This window comes from Juglans regia, chromosome 16, assembly GCF_001411555.2.
Source record: "Juglans regia cultivar Chandler chromosome 16, Walnut 2.0, whole genome shotgun sequence".
In the NCBI taxonomy this organism is placed as follows: domain Eukaryota; kingdom Viridiplantae; phylum Streptophyta; class Magnoliopsida; order Fagales; family Juglandaceae; genus Juglans; species Juglans regia.
The window spans coordinates 16,584,713-16,594,070 of record NC_049916.1 but is presented as its reverse complement, the minus strand read 5'-3'; positions in this window follow the sequence as shown (position 1 = coordinate 16,594,070).

Below are 9,358 nucleotides of genomic sequence, written 5' to 3'. Positions count from 1 at the left end.
GCGCGGCCAATATGAAACAACAGGATCATGAAACGTGGCATATGATATCTACAAGAAAGCAACGTGTCTGATGCCACGTCGATCAATCCGACATGGGAATAAATGTACTGAATGCATGTATGATGGGTCTCGTCCCAATGCACGATACATCTTATAATGGATGGACAAGATGATATCTATATTTAGTATCATTTCTTACGTTATGGGTCCCCTGCACACGAGGGGCCTTAAAAGTGTCTTCTAAAATAAATGCCAAAGGAAAAAAAATCCTTCTTCAAATGCCCAATATTAGGTATTCATTTAAGTTTTTCCACCACGTGTCTTTCGAATTCTAAATTATAAAGACCTTGCCTGTAAGGCTATAACGAGCTAGCTACCTGTATGATTATTATAATTTTTTTAAATTTTTATATAAAATAAAATAAATAATTTAAAATTTTAAAATAATAATAATTTTAAAAAATATATTTTAATAATTTTTTATTTAATTTTTTACTTTTATTTCAACTTATTTTATCTTATTATAATAGAATGGTTTAAAAAAAATTTAAATAGAATTGATAATTACAATAATAAGTACTATATAATTATTTTAAAAAATATAAATAAATATAAAATTTATAATTTTTTAATAATAAATTTTATTCTTTTACAAAACGATTAACACTTCACAATTTTTCGTAAGGCTAGCCACTCTTACTATTTCGCTTTTCTGATTTTTTTTTTCTTAATTTATGTTCTAAGGGCCCCCGTGAGCGCTTGGACCACTTTTTGAATTTTTTTCTCTCTATTTTAATTTTTGTTCTAGGTCTGTAGTGAACTAATGATTTTTTATGTTTTTTATTTTTTAATTTCTGTTCTAGGGCCCCGTGAGTATGATATGATTAGCTTTTAAACTTTAAAAGTGACTCAAATCACTTTCATTTAGGATAGGTTTGCGATGAGATGAAAATTTTATGTTTTATTTTAGTGTTTAAAATATTATATTTTAATATTATTATTGTATTAAAATTTAAAAAAGTTGAATTGAGATTTTAAAAAGTTGAATTGTTTATTATATTTTATATAAAAATTTAAAAAAAATATAATAATAAGATGAGAATTTTGTATCTCGTCTCATCCCTTAGTGCACGTCAAAACAAACAAATAAAATAATAACAGTATTTACCTAAAGACTATTTTATCCTGACTAATTTAAAATAAATTTAATTTCAATTAATATTATATATAATTATGAAATACATAAATATTGTATAATTATTTTTTAAAAATTAATTTATTATTAAAAAATTAATTTTTTTATAAATTTCATATTTATTTATTTTTTTTTAAAATAACTATATAATATTTATATATTCATGATTATAAGTATTATTTTTCATCTAAAAAATGCAGAAGTTAGGAGAGAGAAGATTTCAGATGAAATGATGGGTCGGTGTAGAGAGTTTAGTACTTTGTTTAAACGTCACCCTGGGAAGCACTCAATGTTTTATACTTTTGTGATTGTTTTACAGCATTTTATTTCTTTTCATTTTCTTTTTTTTTTATATATTTTATTAAAAATAGTATTAATAATAAATTTTATTTATTGTATTATTTTTTTTCCTTCCAAATTTTTTTCCTATAAATACTGAATTTATTTATTTCATCTATTATTATTGTTAGAATATTTTATTTATTGTATTATATAAATGCACTTATAGTCAATATAAATTGATGATTTATATGTTTGTTGCATGTTTAATAGTAGATAACTGTGCATACGTGCAGCGTACATATCTTTACTAGTACCTTACTAGTATATATATGAGCACTGCTATGGGTCCTGAATTCGGGATTCAAAAAATATTTCGAATAGGATTTTTTTTTTATGTATTTTTTTAATCATCATAAATATTTTTTTAAAAAATAAAAAGTTTACAATATTATTAAAAAATATTTTTTTATCGTTTAGTAAAAAAAAAAAGTCTAATTTGGAACATTTTTTGAGTATTGAATTCGGGATCAAAGTATTTATATATATATATTTATACGCATTATGAGAACAGTTGTGTAGGATCAGGGTTTGTGCTTAGCCTGGCATGTTGGGCAGAAGGGAGATCATAAAAAGCTGGGGCTGTATACTTTAGGGTAACTTAAATTTGGTGTTGGGTATGTACTAACAATGGACGACAACATTAATTAGGCAGAGCATGGAGGGGATTTATTTAGGGGACAATTTGCTCATAACTTATCTGTCACTGCTGTGAGTTTTGCAGTAGCAATTTACCACACAAAACAAAAGGGTGCATTGGAATTGCTCCTGCTGAGTCCTGACCTCTCTCTCTCTCTCTCTCCCCCGGGGGGGCCCTCTCTCCTCTCTAGCCATGGTACTTATACGTCTGTACCATTCACTGCATGAGACTAAATTCATGAGCCAACGGCTTCGGGCTGGCTTCGGGCTGGTTTTGATGAAAGATAAAAAGTAAAAATATATTATTAGAATATTATTTTTTAATATTATTATTATTATTTTAAGATTTTAAAAAATTAAATTAAAATTAAAAAGAATTAAATTATTTATTATATTTTATGTAAAAATTAAAAATAAATTCCTATACAAATTTGATGAGATGAATTAAAAATGATTTGATGAGATGAATTCCTATACAAATTTGTTTTTGTAAACTCATCTCACTATTTGGAGGCCTAATAAACTCACCGAGGATCCATGACGAGGATGGATTCCGATGCAAATTTGTTTTTGTAATTTTTTTTATTTAGTAATTAAGTAAGTATTTTTAAAATAATGTTGTGAATTTTATTTTTAAAAAACAATATTTAAGATTATGAAAAAAATGGTTAAAAATATCAGAAAAATTAAAAAAAAAAGTTTTATAACTTGTCAGTTGCCATCCTCGTGCTACACCCATCTTTTTTAGATTGCGTTTAGGTAGTGAGATATTTTGTAAATAGTAATAATAAAATAATAAATAGTAATAAAAAATATATGAAAAGTAGTAATAAAATAATAAATAATAATGAGATATTCTGATAATACATGGATACCTAAATTTAAAATTATTATTACTATTATATACATATTAATGTTATATAGGATATTGTTTTTTTTTTTTAAAGTAAGATTTATTATTAAAATATAATATTTTTTATACAAATTTTAAATTTATATATATTTTAAATAAAATACACAAAATTTAAGTACTATGACTATTATTTGTCATATATATATATGTTAAAAAAAAAAAGAGAATTAGCCTTCATTATTATTGTTTTTGTTGTTGTAAACTGTACCGTTTGGCAAGGAGCGAGTTTGATTGAAGATCTTTGGACTGTCGACCACAGGAATGCTTGCGCTTTTTTTCTTGAATCCATAACCAAATGAGCGGTGTACTCTGCCGCTCCAAGTAAGTGGTTTACTTGGTGAGTGGTGAAGACATTTACACGGTGATCTCCTTTTTTAATGAAGGGTTCTTCTACTGTTACCGTTGGGCGTGTATGTAATATCAGTTTATTTTTTTAATGTTTTTTAAATATTTAAATAAAATTAAAAATACACAAGATAGGTATTCTTTAAACATTTAAAAGAAATTAAAATGCATGAGCTGTTAAATACTAGGGGTGCTACCCACCCCGCCCCCGCACGGACAGGGGTGGGGTACCCCGTCTTCTGCCCGGGGTGCGGGGGTGGATTTCCATCCGTCTGCCTCTCTCCCTCCTACTAGTCCTAAATGATTCAAAATTTATTTTTGAACTCAGAATCTGTTTTTAGTCATTTTGAGCTCAGAATTTAACTGAAAAAACATATATATTTAAAAAATAAAAAATATATAAATAGAACTATTAACTTTATACTAAGTTTCAACTAATACTATTAAGTATTAACTAATTAAGTAATAATCATCACTAAGGCACTAAACTATTACAATTTACAATTATATAAATTAAGAGAACTAATAAACAATTATAATATTACAAACTCATCTAAAATATTAAATATTACAAATTGTATTATTAACTATTGTAGTAACATTACAATTAATTGTAAATTAACAAAATCATAACATTTTAATTTGATCAATTTGGAATGGTACCGTGGCAGTGAGTTCACTGAGTGGTGAGTTGTGTCGACTACTGTGAGAATGAAAATCAAGATTATAAAAGATAATAAGTTATAAAATCTAAAATATTAATAAGTTAAAAATAAAATAAATTAGAATTATAAAGTTATAAAGATGAAACAAAAATTTAAAATACAAATATTAAAAGTACTAACCAAGATGATTGAGATTGAGCCATTGGAATTTGGGATGAAGATGAGGCAGATGAGCATTGATCGGTCTTTAGGATTCGATATATGTATATTGAGAATATAAAAGCTAAAAACATATAAACAAAATAATTAGATACTAAAATATTTTATAAAATTATAAATGCAAAAAAAAATTAAGAGACATTGGGCAAACCATGCCATCAGATTTTTATTTTTATTTTTTTATTTTTATTTTTATATTTTTGATAAGAGAGGTAAGAGGTTGGAACTCAGATTTTTCATTTTAGAACGTACTATATGCCATCAGGCGCTCTCTGAGATCTCTTTCGTTCTCAATAGTTTAAAGTTATTACATGGATTTATTGTTTGAAAAATTCTATTTCATCATCTTCACACATCATACATTATACTTTTAATTTTATTTATTTTTTCTCTTATTAAAGAGAAGGTAAAAAATAGCTACATGATGGCTATTTATTAATAATTGAATATAAATAATTAAATAATTTAATTTATATCTTATCATGTTAGATTTTTAAGATAAATAATGATTTTGTATGGTATAAGAATATAAATCTTAGAAAGAGAGCCTCCCTTTCTCTGAGAGGAAGTGTGAGGTTCCAGTGCCTTGGGTTTACTCTCAAAGGTCTACGTCTCACTTCATGTGAGCACTGTGGTATCGGTTTTTGCTTGTGAGTTCGTAATGGAAACAGAAGATTTAGCATCGCAATGGGAGAAGCTACATCTTTCCAAGGAGGAAAGCTCTTTCTTTCATGTCAACCCAGAAACCTATATTGAGGAAGATGCACGGGGCAAAAATTGTCTGGTGGGGAAGGCCTTAACTGAGAAGAGTGTTAACAGCGAGGGATTTAGGGTCACAATATCTCAAATATGGAAGTTGGAGGGGTGGGTTATTTTCAAGGAGTTGGGAGAACAATGTTTTCTGATAGAATTTCAAAAGCTGACAGATAAAGAGAGAGTCTTGAGTGGACGTCCATGATTTTTCGATAGACACCTTCTAACCATGATGGAAGTGGATGAAACAATATCCATTCATGCATTACAGTTTCGGTTTGAACCCTTTTGGGTGCAGTTGCATAACCTGCCATTAGCAACCATGACATAAGAGTTTGGTCAGCAGTTTGCATAAGCAATTGGTCATGTTATCAGAGTTGAAGCCGAGGTTGATGGGCGAGCTTGGGGGAGGTGCCTCAGAGTAAGGGTAGCGGTGGATCTCCATCAACCTCTTCTGAGAGGGAAATGGCTGATGCTAGGTGAAAAACAACACTGGATTCCCTTTAAATACGAACGTTTACAGAGCTTTTGTTTCAAGTGTGGGGTGTTATTTCACAAAGGAAGGAACTGCACAAGGCAGAGAGCTGAGCAACAAGGTGATGAACAAGCTTCATACCAGTTTGGCCCCTGGTTACGAGGGCAACCCAGAAACACAAACATTTTTGACAGGCGTAGGTACGGTGGTGGTGGATGTGGAAACCACCGCAAGGATGAACAACAAGGAGACAGGGATCGGTTTGAACGTGAAGAACCAAGGTGCAAGGGCAAAGCTCTCAAAGTGGAAGTTTTGGAGGGAAAGCAGGACACGTCCCTAGCGGAAAATGAGGAAGAAAAGAAGCAAGGGGTCCAATCCCAACCACCAGCAGAAGAAGCAACAGTAGGAGTTGGGAACCAGTTACAAGATCAGATGGAAGATCAACTCACTGAAGACTTGCAGTCAACACACGTGCATGTGTCATCTTTTGGGTCTGACACACCAAAAAAGGACTTTATGTGCAAAGAAGGAAATTGGCCCCCCACCTTTGATCATGGAAAGTGGGAAGGTTCAAAAAGGAAGGGGGTGGCTCCTACTAGGAGGGTTGATGTTCCTAGGCAGCAGGTTCCTAGGCAGCAGGTTTCGGGACAAGATATGGAGTCATGCAAGTTGGCTAGTTCAAATGATCATGTGAAGCCTGGTAGGGTTGACTTGGTAAGCACTGTCAGAATGTGGAAAAGAAAGGCTCGGGAAAGAGCCATCCATGAGGAAGGCAATGGTGATACCCCTATGGCTGATACCCCTAACAGGGCAGCCAGAGTTTTCTACCAGAGGGGATGCAAGAGAAGGAAGACACATAGCAACTCGGTCTCAAAAAAGAGTAAGGGAATTGCTGGCACAAATGAAGACTTACTGGTTCAGGCAGAGGCTAGTCTCCAGCCCTGCCAAAATCAATGAGTATTTTGGTGTGGAACTGCCGAGGGCTTGGGAACCCTCGGTCAGTTTGTGTCCTTAGGAATTTATCCAAGGAAAAGTGCCCCTTGTTAGTTTTCCTTGTGGAAACTAAAAGCAGAACAAAAAGAATGGAAGGGATCAGGAGAACTCTAATGATGGATGGTTGCTTTGCAGTTGATTGTGTGGGACTAAGTGGTGGTATTGCTCTCTTATGGAAAGATAAATGGAATGTCAAAGTGATTAATTACACTAGATGGCATATCAGTGCACTGATTCAGGAAGATGACTGTGGACCAACATGTCAATTTACTGGTTTTTATGGTCACCCAGATTCTGGAAAAAGGAGAGGCAGTTGGCAACTTTTGAAGATGATCAAACCTCCTAGGCCCATAGCCTGGCTGTGCTCTGGAGACTTCAATGAGATCCTTCACCAAAAGGAGAAAATGGGAGGAGCAAGCAGACCCTATAAACAAATTGAGGAGTTTAGACAAGCAGTTGACTTTTGTGGCCTTAATGACATTCACTCTCAGGGACTAAGCTTTACATGGTCTAATAATAGGGCTGGCAGGGAATTCACAAAGGAAAAGATTGATAGAGCATTGGGAAATAAGGAATGGAATGATATTTTCAAGCATAGCTCGTGCACTGCTCTTGTAGCAGTTAAATCTGACCATTCACCTCTCCTCATTGAAACATGCAGAACAAGCCACAAGAGAAGGAAAAGAAGAGTGTGCTTCAGATATGAGATGGCATGGGAGTTAAAGGAAGAATGCCAAAAGGTAGTCAGTGAGGCATGGAGGAGGGACACTAGATCAAGTTGTGAGGATAGTGACCTGAGAAAACAACTAGATACTTGTCAACAGGAGCTGCTGGTTTGGAAGCAGAAAACAAAGAAGCAGCAGAACATGAACATCACACAGGGGCTACAAAGCATTGGGGAATTACAAGAATCTGGCTCAGGCAGTCATCTTGCTTGCATGAAAAAGGCCCAGGAGGATGTGGTGTCTGCTATGACAGAAAATGATTTGAAGTGGCGCCAAAGGGCAAAGCAACACTGGCTCAAATGGAGACAGGAACACTCATTACTTTCATATGCAGGCAAGTCAGAGAAGAAAGACCAATTTTATTAAAAGGGTTGAGGCCTCACAAGGGAGGATTGTAACTGAGCAGGCAGAGATTGGAGGTGTATTCACATGTTTTTTCTCTTCTCTATTTGCCTCTACACACCCCACTAATTTTGAAAACTACCTATTTGCATTGGGATCAAAACTGGACTTAGAGATGCAGGCCTGGTTAATGACCCCTTTCAACAAAGAACATATAAAAGAAGCTATCTTTCAGATGAATCCACTAGGGTCTCCTGGCCCTGATGGATTCCCAGCTCAGTTTTACCAAAAGCATTGGGAGGTGGTGGGTGAGCAAGTGTGTAATTTTGCACTCAAAGTACTAAACCAGGGTGGTTCACTGAAGGAGGTTAATGACACCTTCATTACCCTCATTCCTAAGGTTAAAAACCCCAAGAGAGTTACTGATTTCAGGTCCATTAGTTTGTGTAATGTTGTTTACAAAATTGTTTCCAAAACCATTGCCAACAGGCTGAAGGCTATCCTGCCTAAGCTCATCTCCCTGAACCAAAGTGCCTTTGTTCTCGGGAGACTCATTTCTGATAACACATTGGTAGCTTATGAGATCTTACATACCATGAACTCAAGAATAAAAGGTAAAATAGGATTTATGGCTATGAAACTAGATATGAGTAAGGCATATGATATGGTGGAATGACAGTTTGTGGAAGCTATTATGATCAAGATGGGGTTCCCTCCCCAGTGGATTACTTTAATTCAGACCTGCCTCCAGTCTGTATCCTATTCTATACTTGTAAATGGGGAGCCTCAAGAGTCCTTTTTGCCTTCAAGGGGCCTTAGGCAAGGGGACCCTTTGTCCCCTTACCTTTTCATCTTATGTGCAGAAGCCCTCACTGCACTTTTAAACCAAGCTGAAGCCTGTGGTGGTTTGACTCCTGTCCCTATTGGAAAAAGTCCAATATCAGTGAACCATCTCTTTTTTGCAGATGACAGTCTGCTCTTCTGCCAAGCTAAAGCTGAGGAACTCAGCCATGTGCTCAACATACTTGACATTTGACATATATGAGAAGGCCTCGGGACAGGTGATAAACAAAGACAAGTCCTCTATTTTCTTTAGTAGAAACACTGGCCAGGCAGCTCAACAACAAATTTTGGAGCTTACAGGGGTTAAATCATCTGGCACTCTTGAAAGATACTTGGGACTTCCTGCATTGGTGGGCAGAGCAAAGGTGGCATCCTTTCATACTCTTATTGATAGAACTTGGAGTCGAGTTTTCAACTGGAAAAACAAATTCCTCTCTGTAGCAGGTAAGGAAGTCCTCCTCAAAGCAGTTCTTCAAGCCATTCCCACCTATGCTATGGGTATGTTCATGATACCAATCTCCATCACCAGTAAGCTAAATCAATTACTCAGGAAATTCTGGTGGGGCTTCAATGAAGATAGTTCCAAAATTCAATGGGTAAATTGGAAGCAACTCAGCCATAGCAAAGAAATGGGAGGACTTGGTTTTCGAGATCTGAGGAGTTTCAACCTTGCTTTACTCTCTAAGCAAGGTTGGAGAATTTTACAAAACCCAAAATCTCTGGTGGGCAGGATCCCTAAGCAGAAGTACTTTAGTAAGGTGGGGTTGTTAGAAGCTAAAGTAGGGACAGGGCCATCTTTTGCCTGGAGAGGCATTCATGCATGGCTAAGCTTGTTAAAAGAAGGTCTCATATGGAGGGTGGGGAATGGCCAACATGTTAACATATGGTCAGCTAAATGGCTACCTTTTTCAC